Raw genomic sequence first — 18351 nt, forward strand, 5'->3', positions numbered from 1 at the left:
TGGGGCCGACCTGACCTGCTGAGGAGAAACGGCCTTCACCCTAACTGGGAAGGTGCTCTCACTCTTTCTAAAAATATATTACTGTTTAAGCCTTCCATGACAGCGTACACTAGTGCAGGCCAGGTCACAGGTGATGAACCTGAGTGAACCTGTGATCACGGGTGTGGAGTCTGTAACTAGCGCTATGCTAGATTCACATAGTTTTTGTAGTTTAGAGCGTTCCATTGCCTGCACCACACACCCTGAACTGTACTGTGTTCAATAGCATCTTCTTCTGTGCTTCTTACCTCTGATTTTCCCTTGTTAGGTGAGGAGGGAGAAGAAATAACATTATTTTCTACCACTAGTCATCCTGCTACTCCACCTGTCAACAATATTCTGTGGTATGGAATTCGGGCCGCATCTGCCGCCATGCAAAGCACAAGACGCGGGACTGGCAGTATAATCCTGTGGAGGTTACCACCAAGGTAACCATAAGGTTCAAAACTCGGGAAAGGGCTCAGCTCAGTCCAGTGCTGAAGCTTGGCCTTCTGAATATTAGATCACTAGCCTCCAAAGCTTTACTTGTCAATGACCTTATTAAAGAATGACAATACAAAGGAAATTATTATTATTATTATTATTATTAATGAAAACAATCTTAAACTTGTTGGCCTTTGTGAGACCTGGTTAAAACAAAATGAGTTTGTAGTGTTAAATGAGGCTTCTCCCCCTAACTTTGTGAGTTCGCACTTGGCATGACCATGCAAAGAAGGTGGCGGCGTTGCTATTTTATCGGAAAGTAAGTTGAAATTTACTCCTGGTACCCCTACTGTTATTAAAACGTTTTAAGCACTTGTTATGAGGTCTTTAATGTCAACACCAATTTATGTAGTTGTTGTGTATCGCCCACCTTGACCATACTTACATTTTTTGGATGAATTTTCGGAACTGTTAGTAACTTATGCGGACAATGTTGTAATTATTGGTGATTTTAATGTTCACATAAAATCAAATTCACTTGCAAATGCTTTTAAGTCACTGATTGATACATTTGGTTTCAATCAAATAGTTGATGTGCCCACACATAAAGATGGGAAAACTCTAGATCTTGTTCTGACCCGGGGCGTAGTAGCCTCAAATGTTACAGTGTTACCGTATCCTAATGCCATCTCTGATCACGATCTTGTTAAGTGAGAGGTGCTGTTCAATGTTTACAGTGATAAGGAAAATTTAGGTTTTAGCAGTCACAATATCCGCCCTGCAATGGGATTAGCTTTAAAAGAACTATTACCTACGGTAACTGCAGCCTTCCCTTCGTACACTGGGTCTGTTGACTCACTCACAAACAACTTTAATACTGCTTTGGTTAATGTTCTTGTTTCTGTGGCGCCCCTAAGGCATACATTTCGACCTAAGAAGCATACACCTTGGTTTACTGAAGAAACCAGGTCACTCAAACAAGGTTGCAGGAAACTTAAACGAAATTGGCGCACTGCAAAGCTGGAGGTCTTCCGACTGGCCTGGTGTGACAGCTTGCTGAAATATAAAGTAGTTCTTGCCTCAGCTAAAGCATCGTTTTTCTCTAAGATTATCGTTATACGTAAGTGTAATCCGAAATTTTTGTTTGTCACAATTGCGAAACCTTCCAGACAACAACTTAACCCAAATAGTTCTACTTATTCTGCTGATGACTTTATGGAATGTTTTAATAGAAATATTCAACTCATTAGGAATGAAATTTTAAATGTACGCTCTACAACCTCATCCTACCTCAAAAATGTGGAGGTGTTAAGAAAGGACTGTGTCGGCGATTGTTCAGAAACATTCTCCAGTTTCAATGATTTGTCCTTTGATAGTCTAACACAGATGGTTAGTAGGGCCAAACAAACTACTTGCCTGCCTGATCCGTTTCCAGTTTCATTGGTGAAGGATCTGTTTGGGATCTTAGGACCATCAGTTTTAAATATTATTAATATATCGCTATCCTTGGGTATTGTTCCTTTAGCTTTCAAGTCTGCCGTCATTAAACCCTTGCTTAAGCAACCTAACCTTGATCCAGAAAGCCTAGGTAATTATAGGCCAGTGTCAAATCTGCCATTTTTACTTGAAAAGGTCGTTGCACAGCAGCTAAATGACTTCGTGTCAGAAAATACCCTCTTTTGAACTGGCCAGTCAGCATTTAGGGCAAATCACTCTTCTGAGACAGCCCTGGCTAAAGTAACCAATGATCTCCTTTTAGCAATATATTCCGGTGCCTCATCAATGTTACTGCTACTGGATCTCAGTGCTGTTTTTGATACTGTCGACCACAACATATTGCTTGTTCATCTGGAATGCATTGGTATCTCAGGAACTGTACTCTCGTGTTTTAGGTCCTTCCTGTCAGACAGGATGCAACGTGTTAACTATGGCAATCTGACCTCTAAACACTCTGATGTCCCCTGTGGAACACCACTTGGTGACATTATCTGCAAGTATAATATTAGTTTCCATTTCTATGCAGATGGCACTCAACTGTATGTGCCACTGGAGACAACTGGACAGTTAAATTTTCAAAATCTGGAGGCTTGCCTTACTGAGATTCAAAGATGGATGTCACTTATTTTTTTGCGCCTTAACCGAGAAAAAAACTGAAATGTCGATTATTGGTCCAGCTCAATGTTGTGAGTTTTTTTTTCAAACACTGCCCTGAACCTAGACAAATGTAATATCACCCATATTGACTCGGGTCAAAAATCTAGGTGTTATATTTGATCCTAATCCATCGTTTCAGTCACACGTGAAAAATATTACTAGAATAGTTTTCTACCACCTCCGTAATATTGCGAAGATTCGTTCGATGCTGTCCAAATCAGATGCAGAGGTTTTAATTCATGCGTTTATTACTTCTCGGCTTGATTACTGTAATGCAGGGGTCGGGAACCTTTTTGACTCAAAGAGCCATAAAAGCAAAAAATATTAATTTTATTTTGGGAAAGAGTCACGCCATATATTATGAGACAAATTTACTAAATTGCTAAACCCGCGCCCCAGACAAAAGCTTAGTCTTCAGCACATTTATTTTTGATGATTTGATAAAAATTATGAAAAGAGAATAATGCCAGAGCCCCTGTCCCAAAATCAACAAACATACCACTTTAAACTTGTCTCTTTCTTGCAATTAATCAAGATCGGTTAAACTCCTTTTGACCCTTTTTTTCATATATATTGGTTTCAAAACCAGATGCAAGCAGTTATTGTGTAAAAACGTCACAACATTCTGCAAATAGGGAGCCTGATGAGCTCACTTTTGGCGCAGACAGCGTAGGGCGAGAGATGGGAGGGAGTGCTTGCACTTATTGCATAGCTCCACCCATCCCTCCCACTCACCCAATCAAATGACTAAGTTCTCTTCTGGTGTTTTGGCGTATTTACAGTTCTGTGGATTCATCATAAGGTATCTGAACAATGAACACAGATTATATAGTGAACTTTTATATAAAGGATTCTTTAGCGTTGTACAACCAAAACGAGTTTTTTTCCCCCTTTTTTTGTGTGACACCTTGACTGTAAATTGTAGTGAAAAACATGCCCTATATATACTGCAAAGTAAGATCATGTTTTTTAGCTTTGGTTTGGCTTTGCGTGTATCAGAATAGGATAGACAACTCAAGTTTTAAGCAAGATGGAGACATTTTGCATGCAATCAAATTTGTCTCTGAGCCACAGATACTCATAGAAAGAGCCATATATGGCTCGCGAGCCATAGGTTCCCGACCCCTGCTATAATGTATTGCTTTCTGGTCTCCCCATGTCTAGGTTCAGAATGCGGCAGCTAGACTTTTGACTAAGACGAAAAAGTTTGAGCATATTACTCCTGTATTGGCCAACTTGCACTGGCTCCCAGTCCACTTAAGATGTGACTTTAAGGTTCTCTTATTAACATACAAATGTTTGCATGGACTTGCACCCTCTTATCTGATTTGATTTCCCCCTATGTTCCTGCACGGAGTCTCCGCTCGGAAAATGCCGGTTTACTTGTGACCCCGAGAGCCAAGAAGTCTGCAGGCTTGAGAGCGTTCTCCATCCGGGCCTTGGTGCTATTGAATGCCCTGCCTCCGGAGATAAGATCTGCAACCTCAATGGAAGTTTTTAAATCAAGGCTTAAGACACACTTCTTTTCCAAAGCTTATGATTGATGCCCACCTCATATTCTGTACTGTCCTGTCTTTTTCCGACTGCCTGGCTGGTGGTGATACGAAGGAGAAGGACGATTTGAGATGAGTCAGTGGACCAGCGTTTGACCTGAAGCATGTCAACGCCTGCATTGACCAGCTGGCAGAGATGGGAAGCTGCGTCGTGGCCGTCATAGACTTTCTGGACTAATTTACAGGCTGGGGGCATCGTTGCTGTCATGCACTTTCCGGACAAATTTTCAACATGTTACCTAGTGTTTACTATGTTTGTGTACTGTAATGCTAAATCTAATTCACCCTGGTCATCCTGAAAGGGGGATTACCACTTGTGAGGTCCCATCTCAAGGTTTCTCTTTTTCCTCACGCTGAGGTTTTGAGTTGTTCCTTGCCCGCATGTTGGTTTAAGATCAGGTAATTAGTTTTGGTTGCTTCAGCAAGGCACGACTACATTGCCAAGTGCTGTAAGCACAGGGCAATGTAGTTGTGCTTGCAACTATTATAATCCTCCGAGATATTATTATTATATCTATCTTCTTCCGCCGACTTTTAACGGGGAACTCCTCCCAGAGCTTTTAGAATACCCCATCGATTCATATACCAAAAATTTCGGCCCGACCAGGACTCTTGTTGTGTGTCTATTCACAGCGATACGAGTCCCCATCTGGAATAATGGGTTTTAAAATTCTCCCATCCGTAATACATGGGCCCATTCATTTCTATGGGTAGTCATGGAAATGAGGGCTTTTCCAGACGGTAGTCATAGTAAGCAGGGACTGTCCAGGGTGGCCCGACCCAAATTTCCTTTAACCATGGGTAAATGGTGAATTCCAAAGAGTGGATGCTAGCGAGAGGATGCTAACTATGTGCGCCGCTAGCAAAGTGTTGGGCTGGCATAGCCAGCCACAACATTAGCGCAAGCTAGCTGTAAACACTGTTGGTGATCAGTTGCCAGCCCAAGTAGTAGCGATGAGAGGTTGATGCTATGCCTACTAATGCTAGCAGTAAAAACTGTTGGTGACAAGTTGGGCTGGCTAAGCCAGTCCAAGTATTCGCTCAAGCTAGCTGTAAACACTGTCAGCAATGGGTTGGGCTGGCGCAGCCAGCCCAAGTATTAGCGCAAGCTAGCTGTAAACACTGTCGGCAATGCTAACTTCTTCATAGTAAAATTTTTTGGTAAGTTTGGCTACATTTTAACGACTTCATATTTACAACTTATGCTAATGGCCTCATGTTAATGAGTTATGCTAACAGGTACATTTTTAAAAGTGATGCTAACGGCTAAATGCTAACTTTTTCATGCTAAAAAATTTTGGTAAAGGCAATATTTTAATGACTTCATATTTACAAATTATGCCAATGGTCTCATGTTCACTGCAAAAATTGAAAGTATGGACTAGTGTAATTTACTTGAATTCAGTGTATTTATCTGATCACAATTTTTTGGGGACTTATTTACTTATTCAGGCTGAAGATAGTTAAGATACTATCACTTGTTTCAAGAAAATTAATATTGTGCCAACTAACTTAGATTATTCAAGTAATTGTAAGCAAATGTATCTTAAATTGTTGAAGAGATAGCCTATAGGCATATTAACAACTCAGCTTAAGGATATTTTTTACTTGTTTCAAGATTCACATCAACTTGTTTTAAGAATGGAACCCAACTCATTGAGATAATGTAAGAATTTATTTTATGAATCATTATATGTATTCATTTACTCAGGTACAATTCAGTGTGGCAGTGTGAATGGTTGTTTGTCTGTCTGTGTTGGCCATGTGATGAGGTGGCGACTCAACCAGGGTGTACCCTGCCTTACGCCCGAGGTAAATGGGATAGGCTCCAGCCCTCCCAGCCGTGACCCCGAAAGGGACAAAGCGGTAGAAGATGGGTGGATGGATGGACAATTAAGTGTTCAATATTAAACCTTTTACTCTTGGTACGATGTTTTAAGAATAGACATTAGCCAGTTAAGGTAGCAGGTGTAGCCTTAACTATAAAGCACTGTGGGAAACAATGTCTAGTCTGTAAATGTCACTAAACTTAAATCTGATTTTATCAATTTAGTCGGCCATTAACAATAACAAAGCATGAACTTTTCTCAAAAGACTGTGGGGAATACCTCAACTACTTTAAATTATAGCTATGGTTACATGTTTGGTAGACGCCTTCATCCAACATGACATACCCATCAAAACACCAATATAATGTTAAAAAATAATAATAATCAGGAGATTTGTGTAAGAGGTCCTTAAGTTTGATTGGCTTGTAGGCACAACAGCACTCATCCAGTTTCCATCTTAATCCCCAGCTCTGCATTTCACCACATGGTTTGTTCACATATTTACATTGTAGCCGCTTGGCAGGGGCTAAACACACACAAATATCTTGCCAATCACATGCACAAAGTGGCAACATAGAACGAACATGTTAAAATTGCATAGAATCACATTTAATTCTGCGTCCAAAGTCCGGAGCCAGCTAGGCCTTGCTCATACAGATAGCCCCCACAAGCCTCAGTCCAAATATCAAATATATTTAGTGTTTGTCAAAATGTAAACTCATGCATAAATGAGCACAATTTCTGCCGTTCATAATGTGTCATTTTAAACACTCGAATTCAAGAGCACACCAGTTAAGTCATATTTTCTAAAAACGTATATCTTTTCATTAAATGGTACAAAGTGGTATGCAGTGTAATCAGCTAATTTCTCCAAATCTATGAACTCTGTTGCCAGGGCAGCATTTGGTACAGCAATTTCATAAGACAGTAAATCTCGAATGAAATCCAATGTATCATATATTTGATATTCGCAACGAAATAAAGATGAATCTACAACAAAAATATTATTTATCAATCCAAAAGTAAGAAGCGTGTCTTTTGAATCCGTGATGATGAAAGTCTTATTATTTAGTTATTGCGGTTAATGGGGACCAAAACCACCCGCAAAAATTGAAAATCCGTGAAGTAGCGACGCCCCTTCAAAAATGCTTAAAAAAAAAAAAAAAATATATATATATATATATATATATATATATATATATATATATATATATATATACACACGGGGACAGACATCTCACTCGCTCATTCACACCTAGGGACAATTTGGACCGGCCAATTCACCTGAAATGCATGTTTTTGGAATGTGGGAGGAAACCGGAGTGCCCGGAGGAAACCCTTGGAAGCAGTGGGAGAATATACAAACTCCGCACAGGAAGTCTGGAGCTGGATTTGAACCCACGCAGGAGGTTCCCATGACTTGAACTGTGCCGCACACACACATATATATATATATATATATATATATATATATATATATATATATATATACCGTATTTTCCGCACTATAAGGTACGATGTGTTAAGAATAGACATTTAAGCCTTTATTTTTTACAAAAGCTGACCATGCGCCTTATAATACCGTGCGCCTTATTTATGGATCAATATTAGTTCGCAAAGTCTTGCAACTAACTTGCAGCCGCCAATTAGATTTTCCCCCGAACACCAAGTAGTCCGCGGTGTATGCTGAGATTTATTTACCGGCGTTTCATTGGCTAACCAATGTGTCAATCATCAGTTGAATCGATCGCTATTGGCTAAAGTTAATCGGAGGTCAAGAGGCGGATCCTTTTTATCATTTACAGGCTGGCATTGGCTTTCACGGCAAAACAAAGCCTGCAATTGGCCGAAAAAGATGAATTTGTATAGCACGTGGCTGACGGCATACAGAAAGCATTTTTTACTATACTGTCTTTGTAAATATTTTATTCTGGATTTACTACACTCACGGATATAAGAGGACCACGGCTGCACATTATCATGAACACAACGACTTCGGTGAGCTACTCCGGCTATATATCTTGTTTCAGACTGAACTCGATTTTTCTGTGATAAGCGGTTCAGATAATGGATGGAATAGAGTGTCTATTTTTAAATTAAACTCAATTCCAAGTTTTTATTGTCATATGCACAGTAAAGTTGCGAGCGAAAAAGAAAATATAAACTAGGGAATGGTTGGCATTTCTTGAATCCCAAGACTTTAACCTTCTGAATGATGGAACGATGCATTTAAGTGACATCGTACGGACACAGCATCCGCACGTGTTCTCGACACGTATTTGCGTCTTTGCAAGATTTGGGAATATTAAGGGGGTAATAAGTTGGACTGAACTATCTGACTGTTTTGTCCACGTTCCCATTGTAGCGCCTTATAATCGGGTGCGTCTTATGTATGTCAAAACTAGGACCAAAAACTATTTTTTCGGGGTGCGTCCTATAACCCGGTGCGCCTTATAGTGCGGAAAATACGGTATATAAAAATACAGTGCATCCGGAAAGTATTCACAACGCTTCACTTTTTCCACATTTTGTTATGTTACAGCCTCATTCCAAATTGTATTAATTTAATCTCTCATCTAAAAATTCTACACAAAAGAATTCATTATGACATTGTGAAAAACTTTTTTTTTAAACTTTTTTTGAATTTTTTAAAAATAGAAATCTCATAAATCACATTTACAAAAGTATTCACAGCCTTTGCCATGAAGCTCAAAATTGAGCTCAGGTGCATCTTTTTTCCACTGATCATCCTTGAGATCTTTCTACAGCTTAATTGGAGTCCACCTGCAGTAAATTCAGTTGATTGGAGATGATTTGGAAAGGCACACACCTGTCTATATAAGGTCCAACAGTTGAGTGTGCATGTCAGAGCACAAACACCAAGCATGAAGTCAAAAGAACTGTCTGTAGATCTGCGAGACAGGATTGTCCTGAGGCACAAATCTGGGGAGGGATACAAAAAAAATTCTGATGCTTTGAAGGTCCCAATGAGCACAGTGGCCTCCATTTTTTGTAAATGAAAGACATTTGGAACCACCAGGACTCTTCCTAGAGCTGGCCGGCCTTTCTAAACTGAGCGATCGGGGAAGAAGGGCCTTAGTCAGGGAGGTGACCAAGAACCCGATGGTCACTCTGTCAGAGCTCGAGCGTTCCTCTGTGGAGAGAGGAGAGCCTTCCAGAAGGACAACCATCTCTGCAGCAATCCACCAATCAGGCCTGTATGGTAGAGTGGCCAGACGAAAGCCACTCCTTAGTAAAAGAAACATGGAAGCCCGTCTGGAATTTGCCAAAAAGCACCTGAATGACTCTCAGACCATGGGAAACAAAATTGTCTGGTCTGATGAGACAAAGATTGAACTCTTTGGTGTGAATGCCAGGCGCCATGTTTGGAGGAAACCAGGCTCATCACTAGGCCAATACCATCCCTACAGTGAAGCATGGTGGTGGCAGCATCATGCTGTGGGGATGTTTTTTCAGCAGCAGGAACTGGCAGACTAGTCAGGGTAGAAGGAAAAATGAATGCATATAGAGATATCCTGGATGAAAACTTGCTCCAGAGCGCTCTTGACCTCAGGCTGGGGCGAAGGTTCATTTTTCAGCAGGACAACGACCCAAAGCACACAGCCAAGATCTCAAAAGATTGGCTTCAGAACCACTCCGTGAATGTCCTGGAGTGGCCCAGCCAGAGTCCAGACTTGAATCCGATCGAACATCTCTGGAGAGATCTGAAAATGGCTGTGCACAAACGTCTCCCATCCAACCTTTTTGAGCTTGAGCTATTGTTTAGAAGAATGGGCAAAACTGCCTAAAGATAGGTGTGCTAAACTTGTGGGATCATATTCAAAAAGACTTGAGGCTGTATTTGCTGCCAAAGGTGGATCAACAAAGTATTAAGCAAAGGCTGTGAATACTTATGTAAATATGATTTCTTAGTTTTTCTATTTTTAATAAATTCAAAAAAAAACTTTTTCACATTGTCATAACGGAGTATTTTGTGTAGAATTTTGAGATAAGAGATTAAATTAATACAATTTGGAATGAGGCTGTAACATAACAAAATGTGGAAAAAGTGAAGCACTGTGAATACTTTCCGGATGCACTGTAGATTGCCGGGATGGGCTCCAGCACCCCCGCGACCCTACTGAGGATAAGCGGTGTAGCTAATGAGATGATATATATATATATATATATATATATATATATATATATATATATATATATATATATATATATATATATATATAAAGCACGGTGGGGCAGTGGTTAGCGCATGTGTGGCACAGTTCAAGTCATGGGAACCTCCTGCGTGGGTTCAAATCCAGCTCCAGACCAGAGTTTGTATGTTCTCCCCCTGCTTGCGTGGGTTTCCTCCGGGGACTCCGTTTTCCTCCCACATTCCAAAAACATGCATTTAATGTGAATTGGGCGGTCCAAATTGTCCCTAGGTGTGAAAGAGCGAGTGAGATGTCTGTCCCCGTGTGCCCTGCGATTGGCTGGCAACCAGTTCAGGGTGTCCCCTGCCCACTGCCCGATGATTGCCGGGATGGGCTCCAGCACCCCGCGACCCTACTGAGGATAAGCGGTGCAGCTAATGAGATGAGATGATATATATATATATATATATATATATATATATATATATATATTTTTATTATTTTTTTAGACCCGCGAAGCTCTGAACCCGCGAACGTCAAACCGCGAAGTAGCGAGGTCCCACTGTACTGTAATCAAATCGAGTTTGGTTGTGTTGATGGTGTCGTCGTCGTTGAGTCACTCAAGGCGCATAAGGTAATCCATAGTTGCGCCAGACTCGCTCGTGGGAGGCTACGGAGTTCTCCGAAGGAGAGGGGGCTGCGACTGTCCTGTGCCGCCAGGCCTGACGGGGTGCGACCCAAGCAAACCAAGCAGACGAAGCCTCTAAAGTCCTTAGTACGTTCGGACAGACCCTTGGGCAGATAGTACAGGTGATTGGGGTGTGGTCGCAGTGAATGGTTCGAAAGCACCACTGGCATTTGGACTGGGGGCCAGGGTTGCTCTCGAAGTCGCCCGCCCTAAGAAGAGCAGAGAGAGGAGAGTAGAAGAGAGAGAAAGAGAGGGACAGATAGAAAGAGAGAAAGACAGACAGAGTAAAACGCAAAAAGGGGGAAAAGAGAGTGAGAGAGGTGGGGAGAGAGTAGGAAAGAGAGGGATAGAGAAAATGAGAGACAAGAGTGTAAAGGGGGAAGAGAGAAAAGGAGAGACAAAGAAGGAGAGAGGACCAAGAAAGAAAGAAAGAGCGAGTCTGAGTGGACTGAGTTGGATTCGTAAGGCTCCCCCGGGAGAGAGCCCTTCGCAGGACACCACGGGAAGGTTCCTAGTCTTTGTCCTCTGTTGATGGTGTTGCACACGTTAGTTGCTAGTTTCCGCCTTTTTCGCGCTGGAGAATTTTATATCAAAACAATAGGGATGCCATTTACAATGCAAGTGACTGACCCGTACAGTGTCCTAACTAAAACCGGATAGTCTTTACTTCGAAACACAAATTTAATATTTATAAATGAGAACACTACATTTTTCCCCTGAGATAGTTCACAGATTTTGTTTAATAATTGTATATTGCGTTCCTTTATATGGTTCCGTCCATTTATTCAGACCTACTTGGACTCGCTCATACAACCCCAACGTTCGACGAACTCCATTCGGTATTTTGACTTCGAGAGAAGTGAAAATACTTTTATAATTAAAAGGTTTGTATTGTCTTAACATTTAACAAGAAACAATGTGATTAAAAATAAAATATTATCTTAACGGTATTTATGCAAAGTTAACGGTTTAAATCAATGATCGTTTTGTAAGGGGTTAGCTCGAGTTTTAAGCTAACCCCTTAATAAACGGTCGTTGATTTAAACCGTTAACTATGGAATTGAGCTAACCCCTAACAAAACGGTCGTTGATTTAAACTGTTAACTATAATATATAACGTTAAAACTAGTCAACATTACGACAAGAGCCCTGTACTAATCTAAGCGACCAGGATTACATGTTACACAGTTTCTCTCTTTGTTCAGCATGAATATAAATTCATATACAGTATCCACACATGCATATTCTGATTTTGCAAAACATCAGGACTCCATGCAAAACGCAGGGGGCTACACCAGCAAGGGGAAAAAAAGAGACGCCTTGAGTTTGGCACCACAGAGAAAGAAGATGAGGGGGATTTTGACTCCAGCACTTTCACTGTCATTGTCTCACCAATCTGAAGTAGCACCATCAGCAGCCCAGAAAGTGAAGGGGACCCCGAAGTCATAACCAGCACTCCAGCAAAACAAGCTGATGCTTAGTTTCCGCCTTTTTCGCGCTGGAGAATTCCATATCAAAACAATAGGGATGCCATTTACAATGCAAGTGGCTGACCCGTACAGTGTCCTAACTAAAACTGGATAGTCTTTACTTCGAAACACAAATTTAATATTTATAAATGAGAACACTATATTTTTTCCCTGAGATAGTTCATAGATTTTGTTTGATAATTGTATATTGCGTTCCTTTGTATGGTTCCGCCCATTTATTCGGAACTACTTGGACTCGCTCATACTACCTCAACGTTCGACGAACTCCATTCGGTATTTTGACTTCGAGAGAAGTGAAAATACTTTTACAACTAAAAGTTTGTATTGTCTTAACATTTAACAAGAAACAATGTGATTAAAAGTAAAATATGATTCTTAACGGTATTTATGCGTAGTTAACGGTTTAAATGAATGACCGTTTTGTAAGGGGTGAGCTCAAGTTTTAAGCTAACCCCTTAATAAACGGTCGTTGATTTAAACCGTTAACTATGGAATTGAGCTAACCCCTTACAAAATGGTCGTTGATTTAAACTGTTAACTATAATATATAACGTTAAAACTAGTCAACATTACGACAAGAGCCCTGTACTAATCTAAGCGACCAGGATTACATGTTAAACAGTTTCTCTCTTTGTTCAGCATGAACATAAATTCATATACAGTATCCACACATGCATATCCTGCTTTTGCAAAACATCAGGACTCCACGCAAAACGCAGGGGGCTACACCAGCAAGGGGAAAAAAAGAGACGCCTTGAGTTTGGCGCCACAGAGAAAGAAGATGAGGGGGATTTTGACTCCAGCACTTTCACTTTCATTGTCTCCCCAAGCTGCAGTAGCACCATCAGCAGCCCAGAAAGTGAAGGTCATAACCAGCACTCCAGCAAAACAAGCTGATGCTCTCTGTAATTTTATAAAAAAATGTAGCATTCACAATGGAGTAGACCCATTCATTGAAATTACACAAAATACAAGATAAATCAGCACTGCACATAGTTGGATGACAAAAATGGCGGCGCCCTGTATGGCTGGGGCTGCATCTGCTCCCGACAGTTTCTCACATTCTGGTCAAAAACCCCAATCTTCGACTCAGTTTATGAGGGCGAACAAAGACAACTCTAACTGCAGATTAATATACGATCGCAGTTTTTTGCTGGATATGCGAACATCCAGAAATCCAGTGCAAATTTCGACGATCACTCTGGAGTTTTTACTTAGCCTCGGAGTGCTACGTCAACAGAACACAGCGGCCTACAAAGCAGCGAGTAAAAGTGGCAAGCGGAAGCGCTGTGACCGGGGAAGGAAACGAGGTTGTCGGGCCGGGCTAACGGCTCGGATGAAGGCCAAACCCTTCAAAACGCCTCTACCATCCATTTTCCTATCCACCGTCCGCTCCCTGGACAACAAATTGGACCATTTACAAGTGGAATTCACATCGAACCGTGAGTTGACGAACTGTTGTGCTTTAATTCTGACGGAGACATGGCTAAACTCATCTATCCCGAATGACGCTGTTAGCATTGTGGGGCTAACTGCTTTCCGCGCTGATAGAAGCGGCGAGCTCACCGGCAAAAGCAAGGGTGGCGGTCTATGCATTTATACAAACAACAACTGGTGTAGAAATGCGAAGATAATCACGAATCACTGCTCACGAGACATTGAACTTTTGACGGTGATCTGCAGACCCTTCTACCTACCGAGGGAGTTTAGCGCGACCATCATTACTGCCGTGTACGTGCCCCCCAGCGCTAATACGAGGGAGGCAATGGACGTTCTCTACCGAACTGTGAGTGAACTGCAGCATGCTTACACCGAGTGCATTTTTATTGCGGCGGGGGACTTTAACCAGGCCAATATGAAAACAGTTCTCCCGCATTTCCATCAGCACGTAAATTTGAAATTTCATTTCATCATTTCATTTCATTTCATTTCATTTCATGTAAATTTTGCTACAAGAGGTAGGAACACATTAGACCTGGCCTACACAAACATCAAAGGTGTATATAAAGCAGCCCCCCGCTCCCACCTTGGCTCATCAGATCACCTTTCTGTTATGCTAATTCCAGCATACAAGCCCCTGCTGACCAGAGAAAAACCTACAGTGAAGCAGGTGAGGGTGTGGTCTGAGGGGGCAATGGAGGCACTACAGGACTGCTTTGATTGCACTGATTGGGACATGTTTAAATCGGCTGCCACTTACAACAACAAAATAAATATAGATGAGTACGGCATTTCTGTGTCAGCCTATATCAGTAAATGCGCAGAAGACGTCAGCAATACCAAAACTATATGCACCCGTGCCAATCAGAAGCCCTGGATGACTGCTGAGATACGCAAACAACTAAAAGTACGGAACCTTGCCTTTAAATCTGGTGACAAGGAGGCGCTGAGATCAGTGAGGGCTAACCTGAACCGTGCTATCAGACTAGCAAAGCGAACGCACAGTCAAAAAATCCAGGAACGTTTCCTCAATACAACCAACACCAGGGATATGTGGAAAGGCATTCAGGCCATCACCAAATACAAGCCAACCACCGCCCCAGTGCAGGACACTAGCATGGACTTTCTGAATGACCTCAACAAATTCTTTGGAAGGTTCGAGGCACAAAACGGCACCCTTGCAGCGAAAGCGGTTCCAAATCAGGACGAAAGAGCACTCCACCTGGACTCAACCGACGCGAGAAAGACCCTGAGAGGGGTCAACACAAGGAAGGCTCCAGGCCCGGACAAGATTCCGGGGCGGATACTTAGGGAGTGCGCCGATCAGCTGGCTTGTGTACTAACAGATATTTTCAACACCTCGCTAGACCAAGCCAAAGTACCATCATGCTTCAAAATTGCCAACATCATCCCTGTGCCAAAGAAACCCCAGATCTTATCATTCAACGATTACCGGCCCGTTGCACTGACTCCTATCATAATGAAGTGCTTTGAAAGACTGGTTAAAGAGCACATCACCTCCAGTCTCCCCTCCTCATTCGACCCCTTTCAGTTTGCCTACCGGACAAACCGCTCCACCAGGGATGCCATCTCCTCTGCGCTTCACCTGAGCCTGACACACCTAGAGGAGAAGAACACCCATGTGCGGATGCTGTTCCTGGACTTCAGTTCAGCATTCAACACCATCATCCCACAACATCTGGTAGACAAAATGAGACTCCTGGGTTTCAACACCCCCCTGCGGAACTGGCTGCTGGACTTCCTCAGTGACAGACCCCAATCAGTGCGGATAGGTCAGAACATCTCAGATGTCATCTACCTCAGCACGGGCTCCCCCCAAGGCTGTGTCCTGAGCCCCTTGCTGTTCACCTTGATGACACACGACTGCGTCCCTAGGTCCGCCACAAACCACATCGTGAAGTATGCTGACGACACAACAGTGGTGGGCCTCATCAGGGACGACAACGACCTGGCCTACAGAGAGGAGGTGGAGCAGTTGGTGGCCTGGTGCAGGGACAACAGCCTGGTCCTGAATGTTGACAAAACTAAAGAGATCATTGTCGACTTTAGGAAAAACCAGCCCAACCATGCCCCACTTTGCATCAACAACAAGGCTGTGGAGGTTGTCAGCAGTATCAAGTTCCTAGGGGTGCACATTACAAACAAACTCAAGTAATATTAATGAATGTCTTTATTAGCTGTAGTGGACATTTTGTCTTTGTTCCAGTAGAAACAATAGCATGAATAACATTAGCAAGAAGCAAATAATTTTGACCTCAACTGTGTTGTGATATTTTCTTTTACCTTTTTAGAATGTAGGCAGGACAGCCGCATGGCCCAGGCTAAACACTACACAACTCTGCAGGAGCTATATCGCAATACCAAACAGAACAGAGCTGATGTGGCACAACTTCTTGACCTTGAGTTTGAGGGGAAGAGGGCCTTCATTGATTCGGACACAATAAGGGAACAAGACAGACCGGCAAAAATATTGAAGGCATATCCATGCTTTCGAGATATTGACCATGTAAGTATGATCACAATTCACACTTTGATTCAGTTGAACAGTGAAATTGTTCTTTTGAACATTGGATGCATACTGCTTTGATACATTAAATAGCTGTTTCAGACCCCATTTACATGCAGGAAAACCTTTCATGTATTTTATCTGAAAAACGAAAATGAGCAATCTGGTTTTATTTCTGCATGTAGACAGGGAAAACAGCATTTATGCATTGTGGTGTGATTTTCCCTTCTTTAGAATATCTCATAGTCCATCTGTTTCGCAAGTTATTTGCAACACACCTGTCTATTAGCGTTTTATCATCAGTGTGAATAGAATTATTTTCACAAATGGAGGAGGGGCAGGGGAACATAGTTTTTCAGAATACCTCTATATATAATTGTTGTTTTCAAGTGATGCTTTAACTACTATGTGTTGGATATTTCCATACAACACTTCTGTGTGTCTTCCCCACCAAAGGTTCTTGATGAACTAAGACGAATAATAGACAACAACAACTCCAACATCATTAACAGAAGAACATGAATGAGCGCTTCAAAGGTGGATATCATCTTCTTGGGCACAGCAACATGAGACGGGAACAGAGCTAGCAGCATGGTCAAGAGGTTTATTGCTTGCTCCTCAAAAAAAAAAAAAATCAAACCCTCACCTGCTTCACTGTAGGTTTTTCTCTGGTCAGCAGGGGCTTGTATGCTGGAATTAGCATAACAGAAAGGTGATCTGATGAGCCAAGGTGGGGGCGGGGGGCTGCTTTATATACACCTTTGATGTTTGTGTAGGCCAGGTCTAATGTGTTCCTACCTCTTGTAGCAAAATTCACATGAAATGAAATGAAATGAAATGAAATGAAATGAAATGATGAGGGAGCGGTGGCTCGAATTCAAATCTAGATTATGCCTCTATGGGGTTTACAAGAGGGCAATGAAACCTCCAATGTCACTTTCAGCTGGTACAAACAGCCAACAAATACCAATAGAATCTGTATCCTTGTTTGTTTCTGTATACTGAGAGACAAATATTTGATTTGATTTTTTTTTTTTTTAGAGGAGCAAGCAATAAACCTCTTGACCATGCTGCTAGCTCTGTTCCCGTCTCATGTTGCTGTGCCCAAGAAGATGATATCCACCTTTGAAGCGCTCATTCATGTTCTTCTGTTAAGTCACAAATTTTTACATAAGTGCATACTAAACTTTCTCAAATATGGTTGATCCTTTTGTTGGTCCTCTTCATACTAAATTGTCATGTTTAGTCGGGGAATGGAGGGATGTGATTGCTGTCCTACTGATGTTGTGTTCTGTTAAGCCCACAGAGGACCCCGAGACGTTCCTGAACAGAAGGCCACTCACCACACCACTCCTTTTGGTGGATGAAAATCTCGACTCCTTTCTCTGCCTTGGAACCGAAGCAATCCCATCACCCCAAAGGTACCTAGGGGATGCAGTATTCTACATAATTGCATACTATTATGTATTAAATATGACCTACCCTAAATGTGTGGCCTCTGTTCTTTCCCTTCTACAAACTGAGGTCCTGGGGGACTCAATCCATGACAAAGATGCCACACCAGCTTTCAAACAAGCAAGAAGTGATTGGATGGCCTTTTTTGCATAACTTTGTATAATGCTGCCTCCCCTCGGGAACACACCCACACACCCAGCCATGTACGTACTTTGAGAACTTTTTCTGTTATAAAACATTTGTGACCCCTTACACTTTGGCCTCTCAGTCTCCCTGTAAGTGTGTGTTTTAATTGCCTTGTTTTGAGTTTAAGCATTGATTTAAAAAAAAACCCAACTGATGTTCTTAAAATTAGACAAAAAATAATGTTTGCAGTTCTCTTTTAGAAATTGGTAACTTGCACTCTATATCCTGTAGGCAAAAAAATGTGTTGTCTGTTTGACAGTTCACTGATACATGTGTAAGTGATAACTTTGATTTACAGTTCGCCAACAAACGTTTCAGGATCTTGTCAAGAAAATGAGTATTTCTGTTACTGGTATGTCAATTGTGTTTTGTGATAATGACAAAGGTTTGTGGTTTGCCAATAAAATGGTAAT

At 41.8% G+C, this 18351-nt stretch overlaps 2 long non-coding RNA genes and 1 pseudogene across 3 annotated transcripts; all 3 read left to right on the forward strand.

Annotated features, from left to right (window-relative positions):
* Nucleotides 1–311: 311 nt before the first annotated feature.
* On the forward strand, nt 312–16796 carry LOC148362006 (uncharacterized). 2 transcript variants are annotated; one of them, XR_015851052.1, is made up of 3 exons: nt 312–467; nt 16083–16297; nt 16754–16796. It is a non-coding gene; the product is annotated as an uncharacterized LOC148362006 (long non-coding RNA). The 2 variants fall into 2 exon arrangements; XR_015851051.1 differs by lacking the exon at nt 312–467 and adding an exon at nt 11098–11347.
* On the forward strand, nt 853–5904 carry LOC148362007 (uncharacterized; annotated as a pseudogene).
* A 357-nt stretch (nt 16797–17153) lies between the features above and the next one.
* LOC148362008 (uncharacterized) lies at nt 17154–17873 on the forward strand. Its single transcript, XR_015851053.1, has 3 exons — nt 17154–17243; nt 17597–17718; nt 17822–17873. It is a non-coding gene; the product is annotated as an uncharacterized LOC148362008 (long non-coding RNA).
* The last annotated feature ends 478 nt before the right edge of the window (nt 17874–18351 follow it).

Source organism: Urocampus carinirostris, chromosome 8, assembly GCF_059441175.1.
Source record: "Urocampus carinirostris isolate Australia breed hairy pipefish chromosome 8, RoL_Ucar_1.0, whole genome shotgun sequence".
Classification (NCBI taxonomy): domain Eukaryota; kingdom Metazoa; phylum Chordata; class Actinopteri; order Syngnathiformes; family Syngnathidae; genus Urocampus; species Urocampus carinirostris.